The sequence below is a fragment of the Magnolia sinica genome, chromosome 10 (genome assembly GCF_029962835.1).
Source record: "Magnolia sinica isolate HGM2019 chromosome 10, MsV1, whole genome shotgun sequence".
Taxonomy (NCBI): domain Eukaryota; kingdom Viridiplantae; phylum Streptophyta; class Magnoliopsida; order Magnoliales; family Magnoliaceae; genus Magnolia; species Magnolia sinica.
In genome coordinates, this window is record NC_080582.1 from 48,260,596 (window position 1) to 48,276,725 (window position 16,130).

The following is a 16,130-nucleotide window of genomic DNA, read 5'->3' on the forward strand; positions in this document are numbered from 1 at the left end:
CTAAACATCGACCCAATTAGAAATCAAATGATGTAGTTATGAGCATCTTCGTTGGATCGCGCAATTTGGAAAGTTTTACACACCATATTGAAGAAAGATGATCGAAGATTACCAACATGCTTTTAGGATATCGAACAGTCTGGGAATTAGGCAATTCTAGTCTCATCTGGAAGCATGTCAAGTTACCAATCGAACGACCTTAAAATAGTCTGAATATGACCTCTGAAGAGAGAGTTATGAGGGTTACTATAGGACAAGGAGATGAAGGAAAAATTCAGGACCGACAACTGCGAACCCACTTATGGATGCCAAAATCGTCTCGGAATACGACGATTCTAGTCCGGAATCAAAGAGCACTAAAGGACCTTTCAAATGACTAAAAATCGACCCAATCCAACATCAAACGATGGATTTATAAGCATCTTCGTTGGATCGCGCAAGTTGGAAAGATTTACACTCCATATTGAAAAAAGATGATCAAAGAGTACCAACATGCTTTTAGGATATCAAACGGTCTCCAAATTAGGCAATTCTTGTCTCATTTGGAAGCTTGTCAAGTTACCATTCCAACGACCTCAAAATAGTCTTTATACGACCTCTGAAGAGAGAGTTATGAGGGTTATTATAGGACAAGGAGATGAAGGAAATAGTCAGGTCCGACGACTGTAATCTCACTTATGGACGTCCAAATGGTCTCGAAATATGACAATTCTAGTTAGGAATGAAAAAACTCTAAAGGACATTTCAGATGACTAAAAATCGACCCAATCCGACATCAAACGATGGAGTTATGAGCATCTTCGTTAGATCATGAAATTTGGAAAGATTTACACTCCATATTGAAAAAAAAGACGATCGAAGAGTACCAACATGCTTTTAAGACATCGAACGGTCTCCGAATTAGGCAATTCTAAACTCTTCTGGAAGCTTATCAAGTTACCATTCCAACGACCTCAAAATAGTCTGAATTCAACCTCTGAAGATAGAGTTATGAGGGTTACTATAAGACAAGGAGATGAAGGAAAAATTCAGGACCGACGACTGTGATCCCACTTATGGATGCCCAAAATGGTCTCGGAAAACGACGATTCTAGTCAGGAATGAAAGAGCACTAAAGGACCTTTCAAATGACTAAAAATCAATCCAATCTAACAACAAACAATGAAGTTTTGAGCATCTCCTATGGATCAGGCGATTTGGAAAGATTGACACTCTATATTGAAGAAAGGCGATCGAAGACTACCAACATGCTTTTAGGATATCGAACAGCTTACGAATTAGGCAATTTTGGTCTCATCTGGAAGCTTGTCAAGTTACCATTCCACCGACCTCAAAATAGTCTGAATTCAACCTCTAAAGAGAGAGTTATGAGGGTTACGATAGGACAAGGAAATGAAGGAAAAATTTAGGCCCGACAACAGCGATCCCATTCACGGATGCCCAAAATGGTCTCAGAATACGACGATTCTAGTCCGGAATGAAAAGTACTAAAGGACCTTTACGATGACTAAAAATTGACCCAAACTCACATCAAACGATGGAGTAATTAGCATCTTCGATTGATCGCGCGATTTGGAAATATTTACACTCCATATTGAAAAAAGACGATCGAAGACTACAAACATGCTTTTAGGATATCGAACGGTCTCCGAATTAGGCAATTCTGGTCTCATCTGGAAGCTTGTCAAGTTACCATTCCAACGACCTCAAAATAGTCTGAATTCAACCTCTAAAGGGAGAGTTATGTGGGTTACTATAGGACAAGGAGATGAAGATAAAAGTCAGGACCGATGACTACGATCCCACTTATGAATGCCTATATGGTCTCGAAATACGACGGTTCTACACAGGAATGAAAGAGCACTAAAGTACCATTCAGATGACTAAAAATTGACCCAATCCGATATCAAACGATAGAGTTATGCGCATCTCCATTGGATCACACGATTTGAAAAGATTTAGACTCCTTATAGAAAAGGGACGATCGAAGAGTACCAACATGCTTTAAGGATTTCGATCTATCTTCGAATTAGGCAATTCTGGTCTCATCTTGATGCTTGTCAAGTTACCATTCTAACGACCTCAAAATATTCTAAATTCTACCTCTGAAGAGAGAGTTATGAGGGTTACTATAGGACCAAGAGAGGAAGGAAAAATTTAGGACCGACGACTGCAATCCCACTTTTGCATGCCCAAAATGGTCTCAAAAAATAAAGATTCTAGTCAGGAATCAAAGAGCACTAAAGGACCTTTCAGATGACTAAAAATCGACCTAATCCAACATCAAACGATGGAGTTATGAGCATCTCCGATGGATTAGGCGATTTGGAAAGATTTACACTCCATATTGAAAAAAGACGATCAAAGAGTACCAACATACTTTAAGGATATCGAACGGTCTTCGAATTAGGCAATTCTGTTCTCATCTAGAAGCTTGTCAAGTTACCCTTCTAACGACCTCAAAATATTCTGAATTCTACCTCAGAAGGGATAGTTATGAGGGTTACCGTAGGACAAGGAGATGAAGGAAAAATTCAGGATCGACAACTGCGATCTAAATTATGGATGCTCAAAATGGTTTCGGAATATGACGATTCTAGTCCGGAATGAAAGTACACTAAAGGACCTTTGAGATGACTAAAAATTGATCCAATCTGACATCAAACGATGTAGTTATGAGCATCTCCGTTAGATCGCGCGATTTGGAAAGATTTACACTCCATATTGAAGAAAGACGATCGAAGAGTACCAACATGCTTTTAGGATATTGAACGGTCTCCGAATTAGGCAATTCTGGTCTCATTTGGAAGCTTGTCAAGTTACCATTCCTACGACCTCAAAATAGTCTGAATTCGACATCTCAAGAGAGAGTTATTAGGATTACTATAGGACAAGGAGATGAAGGAAAAATTCAGGACCGACGACAGCAATCCCAATTATGGATGCCCAAATAGTCTCGGAATACGATGATTTCAGTCAGGAATGAAAGCTCACTTAAGGACCTTTCAGATGACTAAAAATCGACCCAATCCGACCTCAAACAATGGAGTTATGAGCATCTCCGTTGTATCACTCGATTTGACAAGATTTACACTCCATATAAGAAAAAGACGATCAAAGAGTACCATCATGCTTTAGGATATCGAACGGTCTTCGAATTAGGCAATTCTGGTCTCATCGGGAAGCTTATTAAGTTATCATTCCAACCACGTCAAAATAGTCTGAATTTGACCTCTGAAGAGTGAGTTATAAGGGTTACTATAAGTTAATGAGATGAAGGAAAAATTCAGGACCGATGATTGCGATCCCACTTATGGATGCTACTTGTCTTGGAATACGACGATTCCAGTTCGGAATGAAAGAGCACTAAATGACCTTTCAAATGATTAAAAATCCACCCAATCGGACATCAAACGATGGAGTTATGAGCATCTCTGATGGATCACGAAATTAGGAAAGATTTATACTCCATATCGAAAAAAGACAATCGAAAAGTACCAACATGCTTTTAGGATATCGAACGGTCTCCGAATTAGGCAATTCTGGTCTCATTAGAAGCTTATCAAGTTGCCATTCTAACGACCTCAAAATATTTTGAATTCTACCTCTGAAGTGAGAGTTAAAAGGGTTACTATAGGACAATGAGTGCCCAAATGGTCTTGGAATACAACGATTCCAGTCAAGAATGAAGGAAAAAGTCAAGACCGATGACTGCGATCCCACTTATGAATGCCCAAATGGTCTTGGAATACAACGATTCCAGTCAAGAATGAAAGAGCACTAAAGGACCCTTCAGATGACTAAAAATTGACCCAATCCAACATTAAACGATCGAGTTATGAGCATCCCTGTTGGATCAGGTGATTTGGAAAGATTTACACTCCATATTGAAAAAAGACGATCAAAGACTACCAACATGCTTTTAGGATGTCGAACGGCCTCCGAATTAGGCAATTCTGGTCTCATCTGGAAGCTTGTCAAGTTACCATACCAACGACCTCAAAATAGTCTGCATTCGACCTCTGAAGACTGAGTTATGAGGGTTACTATAGGACAAGTAGATGAAGGAAAAATTTAGGCCCGACAACTGTGATCCCACTCATGGATGCCCAAAATGGTCTTGGAATATGATGATTCTAGTCCGGAATGAAAGAGCACTAAAGGACCTTTCAGATGACTAAAAATTGACCCAAACAGACATCAAACGATGGAGTTATTAGCATCTCCGATTGATCGCGCGATTTGGAAATATTTACACTCCATATTGAAAAAAGACGATCGAAGACTACCAACATGCTTTTAGGATATCGAACGGCCTCCGAATTAGGCAATTCTGGTCTCATCTGGAAGCTTGTTATGTTACCATTCCAACGACCTCAAAGTAGTCTGAATTCGACCTCTGAAGAGTGAGTTATGAGGGTTATTATAGGACAAGTAGTTGAAGGAAAAATTCAGGCCCGACTATTGCGATCCCACTTATGGATGCCCAAAATGGTCTCGGAATACGACAATTCTTGTCCAAAATGAAAGATCACTAAAAGACCTTTCAGATGATTAAAAATTAACCTAAACCGACATCAAACGATGGAGTAATTTGCATCTCCAATTGATCACACGATTTGGAAATATTTACACTCCATATTGAAAAAAGACGATCAAAGACTACAAACATGCTTTTAGGATATCGAACGGTCTCCGAATTAGGCAATTCTGGTCTCATCTGGAAGCTTGTCAAGTTACCATTCCAACAACCTCAAAATAGTCTGAATTCAACCTCTGAAGGGAGAGTTATGTGGGTTACTATAGGACAAGGAGATGAAGGTAAAAGTCAGGACCAATGACTGCGATCCCACTTATGAATACCCAAATGGTCTCAAAATACGACGATTCCAGTCAGGAATGAAAGAGCACTAAAGTACCATTCAGATGATTGAAAATCGACCCAATCCGATATCAAACGATGGAGTTATGAGCATCTCCACTGGATCGCACGATTTGAAAAGATTTACACACCATTTAGAAAAAAACGATCGAAGAGTACCAACATGCTTTTAGGATTTCGAACGGTCTTCGAATTAGGCAATTCTGGTCTCATCTTGAAGCTTGTCAAGTTACCATTCTAACGACCTCAAAATATTCTGAATTCTACCTCTGAAGAGAGAGTTATGAGGGTTACTATAGGACAAGGAGATGAAGGAAAAATTCAGGACCAACGCTGCGATCCCTCTTATGGATGCCCAAATGGTCTTGGAATACGATGATTTCATTCCAGAATGAAAGAGCACTAAAGGACCTTTTAGATGACTAAAAATCGACCCAATTAGACATCAAACGATGGAATTATGAGCATCTTCATTGGATCGCGTGATTTGGAAAGATTTACACTCCATATTGAGAAAAGACGATCAAAGAGTACCAACATGCTTTTTGGAGATCGAACGGTCTCCGAAGTAGGCATTTCTGAACTCATCTGGAAGCTTGTCAAGTTACCATTCCAACAACCTCAAAATAGTCTTAATTCAACCTCGGAAGAGAGAGTTGTGAGGGTTACTATAGGACAAGGAGATGAAGGAAAAATTTAGGACCGATGATTGTGATCCCACTTATGGATGCCAAAAATGGCCTCAGAAAACGATGATTCCAATCCGGAATGAAAGAGCACTAAAGGACCTTTCAGATGACTAAAAATAAACCCAATCCAATATCAAACAATGGAGTTATGAGCATCTCCGATGGATCAGGCGATTTGGAAAGATTTACACTCCATATTGAAAAAAGACGATCAAAGAGTACCAACAAGCTTTTAGGTTATCGAACGGTCTCCGAATTAGATAATTCTGGTCTCATCTAGAAGCTTGTCAAGTTACCTTGGTAACGACCTCGAAATATTTTGAATTTTACCTCTGAATAGATAGTTATGATGGTTACTATAGGACAAGGAGATGAAGGAAAAATTTAGGACGGACAACTGCTATCCAAATTATGGATGCTCAAAATGGTTTCGGAATACGACGATTCCAGTCCGGAATGAAAGAGCACTAAAAGACCTTTCAGATGACTAAAAATTGATCCAATCCGACATCAAACGATGGACTTATGAGCACCTCCTTTAGATCGCACGATTTAGAAAGTTTTACACTCCATATTGGAGAAAGACTATCAAAGAGTACCAACATGCTTTTAGGATATCGAATGGTGACCGAATTAGGCAATTTTGGTCTCATCTAGAAGCCTGTCAAGTTACCATTACAACGACCTCAAAATAGTCTGAATTCAACCTCTGAAGAGAGAGTTATGAAGGTTACTATAGGACAAGGAGATGATAGAAAAATTTCGGACCGACGACTGCGATCCCACTTACAAATGCCCAAATGGTCTCGGAATACGACGATTCCTATCCAGAATGAAAGAGCACTAAAGGACCTTTCAGATGACTAAACATCAACCCAATCCCACATTAAACGATGTAGTTATGAGCATCTTTGTTGGATCGCGCAATTTGGAAAGTTTTACATGTCATATTGAAAAAAGACGATCAAAGATTACCAACATGCTTTTAGGATATCGAAGAGTCAGGGAATTAGGCAATTCTTGTCTCATCTGGAAGCATGTCAAGTTACCATTCCAACGTCCTCAAAATAGTCTAAATATGACCTCTGAAGAGATAGTTATGAGGGTTACTATAGGACAAGGAGATGAAGGAAAAATTCAGGACCGACAACTACGAACCCACTTATGGATGGCCAAAATCTTCACAGAAAATGACGATTCTAGTTAGGAATGAAAGAGCATAAAGGACCTTTCAGATGACTAAAAATCAACCCTATCCAACATCAAACGATGGATTTGTGAGCATCTTCGTTGGATCGCGTGATTTGGAAAGAATTACACTCCATATTGAAAAAGGACGATCAAAGAGTACCAACATGCTTTTAGGATATCGAACGGTCTTCGAATTAGGCAATTCTTGTCTCATTTGGAAGCTTGTCATGTAACCATTCCAATGACCTCAAAATAGTCTATATACGACCTCTGACGAGAGAGTTATGAGGGTTACTATAGGACAAGGAGATGAAGGAAAAAGTCAAGTCCGACGACTGTGATCCCACTTATGGTCGCCCAAATGGTCGCGAAATACGATGATTCCAGTTAGGAATGAAAGAGCACTAAAGGACATTTCAGATGACTAAAAATTGACCCAATCTGACATCAAACGATGGAGTAATGAGCATCTCCGTTAGATCGTGCAATTTGGAAAGAGTTACACTCCATATTGAAAAAAAGACGATCGATGAGAACCAACATGCTTTTAGGATATCAAACGGTCTCTGAATTAGGCAATTCTGAACTCTTCTAGAAGCTTATCAAGTTACCATTCCAACGACCTCAAAATAGTCTGAATTCAACCTCTGAAGAGAGAGTTATGAGGGTTACTATAAGATAAGGTGATGAAGGAAAAATTCAAGACCGACGACTGCGATCCCACTTATGGATGCCCAAAATGGTCTCGGAAAATGACGATTCCAGTCAAGAATGAAAGAGCACTAAAGGACCTTTCATATGACTAAAAATCTACCCAATCCAACATCAAACGATGGATTTATGAGCATCTTCGATGGATTAGACGATTTTGAAAGATTTACACTCATATTGAAAAAAGATGATCAAAGAGTACTAACAAACTTTTAGGATATCAAATGGTATCCGAATTAGGCAATTCTGGTCTCATCTAGAAGCTTGTCAAGTTACCAATCTGTAACGCCCTGAAATTCGGGGGTCGAGCATAACTCAGCTCCCGAGTTTCAAAACATCACTTATGCAACATATGTAATGATGGATGTATGTTATCTGTATGAGTGCATAAAACATGGAATAGATTAAGCCAAACTGCAAACATAATCCAGAGATAAGTGAAAAACGCAAGCAGAAGAATTAAAGAAATATATGTGTACATGTGTAAGTCCCTGCGATATGTATGCTCTGCCAGGTCATAATTACAAGTGTTTATCTTCAAAATACAAATATCAAAATGAAATTCATCTATTCCAAAGAAAACCCAGAATCCCCATCAATTAGGACACAGCTCACATGAACCCGCCTGAGAACTGCATAATGGAAAATGCAGCCTCATCATCCTCGAACTCCTGCTCTGCCTCAGGGGTCCCGTCATCATCTGCATCTAAGACAGAGTCTGGTTGGTGTTGAAACACCATCCCAGAATGTGGGAGTGAGTGATCAACTCAGTGGAACTATACCGTAAAAGTTAACATGATATCAAATCAATCAAGCAGTAATAATAAGGTAATGCAATTAAACACGTCTAAAGTACTCTTGTTAATGCAAAGATGTATGTATAAATGATGCATGCTCTCACCTGCACTCCCTCAGCGTCTTCATCTTACATTATGCATGACAACCTCTCGCAGTGCCAACAACTCCTACGCACATGCAATGCGGTGCATGAACATGATTACCAAATTGTTATTAGTCCATTTCATACAGTAGGATTGGGAAGCTAAAGTACCTTCCTCATATCAATTCCCAAACAGTGATCCATTCTAGGGTCGTCAGTCCTAGGCGATCTCATACGATCATATGGTTTTAGGTCGCTGCAAAGGGCTCGTCACCAATCAATGCACACCTATCATACCTTAGTTGCTACTCTAAGGCTCATCGCCTTAATGCAGTATCAAGGTATGCTCGAGGTCACTACAAAGGGCTCGTCACCAATCAATGTAGGCCAACAACGCAAATATAGTATCTCATACCACCATAATCGGCTCACGAGTCTGGTGTGCTCACTAGTCACTACGGGGAGGCTCGTCACCCCAGCGTAGGCCGACAGCTCGACCACGGTATCGCATACCACTATGTCCGGTTGATGAGTCTTAGTGGATCAAGGTACAACGGTTAATTGGATTTCATCGGTAAGTTTGGTACCTAGATTCAAGTAATAGTGTCCATACATGGTTAACATACATCGGGATAATTGGGTTACTTGACAAACTCAACTAGCACGAGCGCACGTTGAGTTGGATGACATAGAGTGCGTAAATACTCCGTGTGGCCAAACCACTGCCGACAACCCTAATACGACTCGGGTTCGTCAAACACGTCCCTCGTGGCGAAAGCAACCTCGGCCATGAGCTCAAAGTCTGTTACCGATTTCCTGGACTGTTCCATAGTCCCAAACACCTTCAATTATAACAGATATTCATATTAACAATTTAGAATAGTAATGGAACAATAATTCAACTCATACAGTATGTGAGCATTTGAAGAATATCAACTTAACATGGATTTACACATAAGTAATACTTGAAGTTAAACAACAAAGAATGTAAATTGCATGTAGGAAATCTTACGCACCAACAGGAGAGTTGCGAATCTCTTCTCAACGCCCGTAAATAGGATAATATATTACACTTAATCATTCAGACATTTCTACAAACACTTAGACTACATATTCCAACATACATGATGTATGTTGGTGATACACGCATTTGGACAATTCCTTTTACCAAGGAGTAGACACACATACAACTAGCACAAATACACGATAGTTAATCATGGCAAGCACAAGTTCATATTTTATACGTATACGATACTTTCTACATACACAAGAATACACAAATCTCAACATAATGCATATAGATCAGGAACGCAATATAAACATAGCATTTGGCATGTGAAATTACACCCACAACAATAATAAATCATTATCTGACATTGAAAGCCTTAAAAACCATAACCTATATGAATATAGTCCGCACCTTAAACCAGAAAGAACGCACCAAACTGATTCAGACGATATGTCTTTGTCAACGGCGACTAGATAACCTAAGGCATGAATAGAAATGAGCTACATCAACACTTAGACTATTCTAAGCTCTAAAACAAACTAGGGTTTGATTAACTTACCCAAGAATGAACTTAGAATCGCCAGAATAACGATTCAGAAGTGACGGTTTAGGGATGCAGAGAAACAAGAAAGAATCTCGAATGATTCACCAACTTCTCTCTCACTTAGCTAGGGTTTAGGAAATTCGTATGGAAAAGAGAGTGAGGGTTTTAAGGTCTTTATATAGGCCTAACATTGATGAAAATAGCCCCAGGGCCAAGGTCTACTTAGGTTATAACCAAATCAGGCCTCTCTCGATCCAACGGAGCGCTTCCGGTGGTCCTTTTTCCATATGCGGTCGGACTTAAGCTCACTGACCATGGATCTAGGTTAGGCTGAGTTTTCGTACCGATCAGATCTACAGATCAGTCGTGGCGGACCAATCTTAATTCAACGGTCATCGAAACTCGATCAGGTCCATAAGCACTACGACATGCCTGGGCCATCTTCCCTGATCCGAGGGTGAAATTGGGTCAGAATCCAACGGTCAGATTGCTTAAAATCGTCGCGCAAGCGACACGACTCAGATTTCATAAAATCACATTTAATTTCTCACTGTTCTCACACTCTTTACTCCGGACTCAAATAAATTGACTCAGGACATTATCTAGACTAGATTTCTGAGGTAGTGGTCAAGCCCAACAAGGTGACCATAACTGTCTAAGATCATCGCTATCGGACTTTCGACGCGCGGTCCAGGTCCGATCCAAAGATTCCTAATATTCTCAAGAGCAACTAGATTTAGTGTTGAATCCCAGATTTTAGAATAACATAGTGCTAATGATTCTACAGGTTTTGAGTCTTGCAGATCAAATTTAAAGTGATTGATGCCAATTTCACAAGCAATCGAGTTTAGCACTAACTAACCCACAATAAAACTTCTCAAGAATTTGAGGTAGTACTCGGGTCTTAACACGAAATTTTTCAGGTCATTACAATCTACCCCCCTTAAAAAAATTTCGTCCTCGAAATTCATACATTCTCGTACTCCTCAAGGATCTGAGGGTAGCTCTTTCTGACCTCAGCTTCAGTTTTCCAAGTAGCCTCTTCTTCACTATGATGCGTCTATAGTACTTTCACAAGAGGGATGACCTTGCTACACAATACCTGCTCCTTCCTGTCTAGGATACGCGTCGGTCGGAGTACATATGTGGCATCCTCGCTCAACTGCACCTGCTCCCAACTGATAATATGCGAAGGATCAGGAACGTACTTCTTCAGCATAGAAACATGAAATACGTTATGCACGCCCGTAAGAGGTGTGGGCAAAGCAAGGCGGTAGGCTATCGCTCCCACTTGATCTAGAATTTGAAATAGACCAATAAATCTCGGCATAAGCTTTCCCTTCTTATCGAACCGCAGAACTCCCTTCATAAGGGAAACCTTAAGAAATACATGGTCTCCAACCTCAAACTCAAGCGGTCGCCGCCTCGTATCAGTGTAACTCTTCTGCCTGCTCTGGGCTATCAGAAGTCGATGTCGAATAATGTCAACTTTCTCTGAAGTTGCTTGCACCAACTCTGGGCCATTCAAACTATGCTTGCCAACTTCTGCCCAGTAATGCGGTGCTCTACACGGGCGACCATACAATGCCTCATAGGGAGCCATGCCGATACTCGCCTGGAAGCTGTTGTTATACGCGAACTCTGCATAAGGGAGACAATCATCCCAACTGTCCTTAAAATCCAAAACACAAGCTCGCAACATGTCTTCCAGAATCTGATTCACACGTTCCATCTACCCATCTATCTGCGGATGAAACGCGGTGCTGAACTTCAATTTCACACCCATCGCTTCTTGGATACGAGTCCAGAAGATAGATGTGAATCGCGTGTCTCTGTCAGACACAATCTCCAAGGGAACTCCGTGTAGACGTACAATCTCCTTGATGTACAACCTAGCCAACTCGTTTGCAGAGTTTGTAACTCTAATCGGTAAGAAATGAGCCGACTTCGTCAATCGGTCGACGATCACCCAAATAGAGTCATGTCCCTTCTTCGTTTTCGGCAGCCTTGAAATAAAATCCATAGAGATGAAGTCCCACTTCCATTCTGCTATGAGCATGGGCTGAAGCAGTCCAGGAAGTCGGCGATGCTCTGCCTTGACCTGCTGACACGTGAGAGAACGAGATACAAACTCAGCAATGTAAACCTTCATATTGTCCTACCAATAGGATCTTTTCATATCTTGATACATCTTCGTGCTACCTAGATGCATTACAAGCTTAGAATTATGGGCTGACTCAAGAACCTCCCGTCTCAAGTCAGGAATGTCTAGGACACTTAACCGGCCAGATATTGTAGGCCCCCATCTGAACCAACACTCCACTCGGAGTCCTCATCTGTACCAACCCGCTCTCTCATCTTCGCCAAAAGCTCATCATCTGCCTGAGAAGCAATAATCCTCTCGTCAATGAGGGGCTGTACTCGAATGTGTGCGATAACCTCATACGGCTCTTCCACCGTAAGTTTCTGCTCAAAGTCTCGCACAAACTCCATCATGTCCCATTCTGCTATCATTAGCAGAGCCGCAAACTCTATAGCCTTCTTGCGACTCAATGCGTCTGCCACAAGGTTTGCTTTGCTAGGATGGTAAGAGACATCGAATTTAAAGTCTTTCAATATTTCCATCCATCGGCGTTACCTCATATTCAAGTCACGCTGCATGAAAATATACTTAAGGCTCTTGTGGTCGCAAAAGAGCTCGAACTCCTCTCCATAGAGGTAATGTCTCAAGAGCTTTAATGCAAATATGACAGCGGCTAACTCTAGGTCGTATGTAGGGTAATTCTCTTCATGTTTTCTCAACTGTCTCGAGGCATATGCAATCACCCAGTCCTTCTGCATAAGGACACAACCCATACCAATGCGAGAGGCGTTAGTATATATCGTATACTTCTCCCCTTGCTCTGGCAATACTAGCACAGGGGCGGACGTCAACTTGTCCTTCAGCTCCTGAAAAGCTATCTCTGCCTTTTCATTCCAAACAAACTTCAAGTCTTTCCGTGTCAACTGAGACAACGGTTTGGCTATCTTCGAGAAGTTTCGTATGAAGTGTCGATAATAGCCTGCGAGACCCAGAAAGCTTCTCACCTCATTAACCGAACCAGGCTGCTTCCAGTCCTGAACTATAGCTACCTTAGCGAGATCGACAGCTATCCCTTCCTTAGACACCACATGTCGTAGGAACTTGACTTCCTCTTTCCAGAAATCACACTTCTTGAACTGCGCAAAAAGCTGATTCTTCCTGAGAGTATCCAAAACCGCTCTTAAGTGTTCCTCATGCTCTTCTCGACTCACAAAGTATATCAAAATGTCATCGATAAAGACAATGACGAATCGGAATAAGAATAGCAGAAACACCTTGTTCATCAGATCCATGAACACGGCTGGTGCATTCGTAAGACCGAACGACATCACAAGGAACTCATAATGGCCGAAGCTAGTCCTGAAAGTGGTCTTCTGCACGTCCTCATTCTTGATGCGCAACTGATGATACCCTGACTGCAGATCAACCTTCGAAAAGTACCGTGGCCCCTTCAACTGATCAAATAGATTATCGATCCTGCGAAAAGGATACTTATTCTTCACAGTCACCTAATTTAACCTGTGATAATCTATACATAATCGCAAGGAACCATCCTTCTTCTTAACAAACAAAACAAGTGCTCCCCAAGGAAACAAGTGCTCCCCAAGGAGACACACTAGGTCAAATAAAACCCAAATTCAACAAGCCATTTATCTGCTTCCTCAATTCCTCCATTTCACTCGGAGGCATGCGATAGGTGGGCAAAGCAATGGGTGCTGCACCAGGCATGAGATCGATAGTAAAATTAATCTCGTGCTGAGGGGGTAATCCAGGAATCGACTCGAACACATCTTCAAACTCCCAAACTACTGGCGTACTTTCAAACGTCGAACTAGCAATACTCTCCAACAGAGAAGTATAATAACCAAGATGAAAAGGGTAACTGACCGAAACTGGGAAAGTAAATGTCTCGCCCTCAGGTCCATGGACTGTCACCAACCTAGCCTCACAATCAATCTCTCCTCACATCTTCGTGAGCTAATCCATACCCAAAATAACATCGTAATGGTATAGAGGTGTGACAAAAAGGTCAACCAGAATCGATCTACTCCTAAGATCAATCAAACAACCCATACAACACTTGTTCATATCAGAGGAGATCCCTGTAGCGATAGTGAGCGTCACTCCCTTCATAGTAACTGTGCCCAAACTTAGGCACCTAACTGCCGCATACGATATAAGAGAGGTAGTGGACCCTGTATCCACCAACAAAGAAACAGGAATACCTTGGATGTGAGCTATAACCTCAAAGGATCTCGCTACCAAGTCAGTTACAGGCGCTTCAGTTGAAAGCGCGTGAACTCGAGCCTGCTGTGGACGATTCGGCGGAGGAACCATGGGCCGCTGAGGTGGCCTGAAGCGAGGTACAGAAGGTCTGAAGGATGGGTGAGCTGGCGCTGACCGAAGAAGTGGAGGTGATATAACCTAAGGGATCGGACGACTGATCCTCTGTGGTGGAGTAAATCCACTGTCCTGCATTCGTGAAAAGCAATTGCAATCTGAATGCCCCATCTTCCCACAGTACGAACAACGAAAGTCAGATCACACCTGCTGAGCGGGCGGCACTGGACACCTCGGAGGAGAATTTGCCCACGGCCTCTTGCCGAGAAATGGTGCACTCAGAAAGTCAGGTCACGGTCTGGGAACCATAGGTACTCGCATACGGGACGACCTGTCCCCGTCCTGCTCAGCTCGGAGGGACATGCTCACCAACTCAGCATAAGAAGATATGCTAGCACAGCACATCTTCGATCGGATCTCAGGCCTCAACCCCTCAGAAAAATGCCGCATCCGCATCGGCTGATCACTCAGAAGCAAAGGAGCATATCGACCCAGCTCAGTAAACCGGTTCTCATACTCAGTCACTGACATCCCTTCCTGACGGAGGTGAAGAAACTCACTCTCCTTCTCGTGTCGGTAAGTGACCGAAAAATACTTCTCGTGGAAGCATGCCTCAAACGCCTGCCACGTCCATTCAAACCCCTCCGCAACAGTACGGAGAACACTATCCCACCATAAACTGTCTTCCTTCTCAAATATGAAGGAGGCAAGCTCTACCTGCTCAACCTCAAAACAGTGAAGCGCCCTTAGCATCTTAGAGATGCGGTCAATCCAGTACTCGGCCTCCTCGGGTATATGAGAACCCGCAAATGTGGGAGGTCGTAAGCGCTGGAATCGCTCGAATGTGCCGCTAGCACTAGCATTCCCAGATGGGTGCATAGGTGAAGCAGGTGGAGTCGCCCCCATCGACTGAGCAAAGATGCCAGCCATGGAAGACAGAAACTTCTGCTGCTGCATCAACAGCATCATCTGCTCAAACCTATCAGGAGGCGAAGCGGATGAAGATGCATACGGCGTCGACGCAAATGCACGGTTTGGCTTAGGAACCGAAGGCATGACTGGAGGAGCCATAGGTGGAATCACAGGAGTCGGCCCAGCAGTGGGGCTAGTAGCTGGCTGAGAGTCTGGCCCAGCACCAAACTGAGACGGGCCCGACTGTGGATCCGTCTGGCTATCTCCTAGGGGAGAAACCCCGGCAAGCGACTCGCCGAAAGAGAGACGAGCCGAAGTCTTCGAACCCTTAGGAGGCATACCCTACATTCAACAGAGGATGCAACCTGTAAGATTCAACATCCAGATAATTCACCAGCATAGCATTTTCATCACAACTTCAAAGATAAACAACATGCATTTCATTTAACAAATTTGTCGCAATACAAGAAGTGCAGCAGTACATGAATCGCGACAGAGAAAGCATGTGAGCTAAAACATCTAAAACTTCAAACAACAAACAACTTCCAACTACTATGCCAACAACGGCTACACCCAAAAATAAACAACAAACAGAGTAAAGGATGACTACAACTGCGACTACTCGTCAAAATCAGGAGATGGAGGCAGGGCACCCTTATCCTGCAGATAACACAGGATAGACTTCAGACTTCGAGACATCTTCTTAAACTTATGCTTTACGAGGCTCGAAGATCCATAATATCCTGGCGCAGGACAGCCTGACCCTCCTCAAGCTGAGCTATACGAGCATCCCTGGCGGCCTGATCTGCGCCCTGCTCTGGTACCGCAGGAGGAGAACTCTTACTCGTGTCCTGGGCCTCCTCTTCTTCCTCGTTCTGCTCTGCTTCTT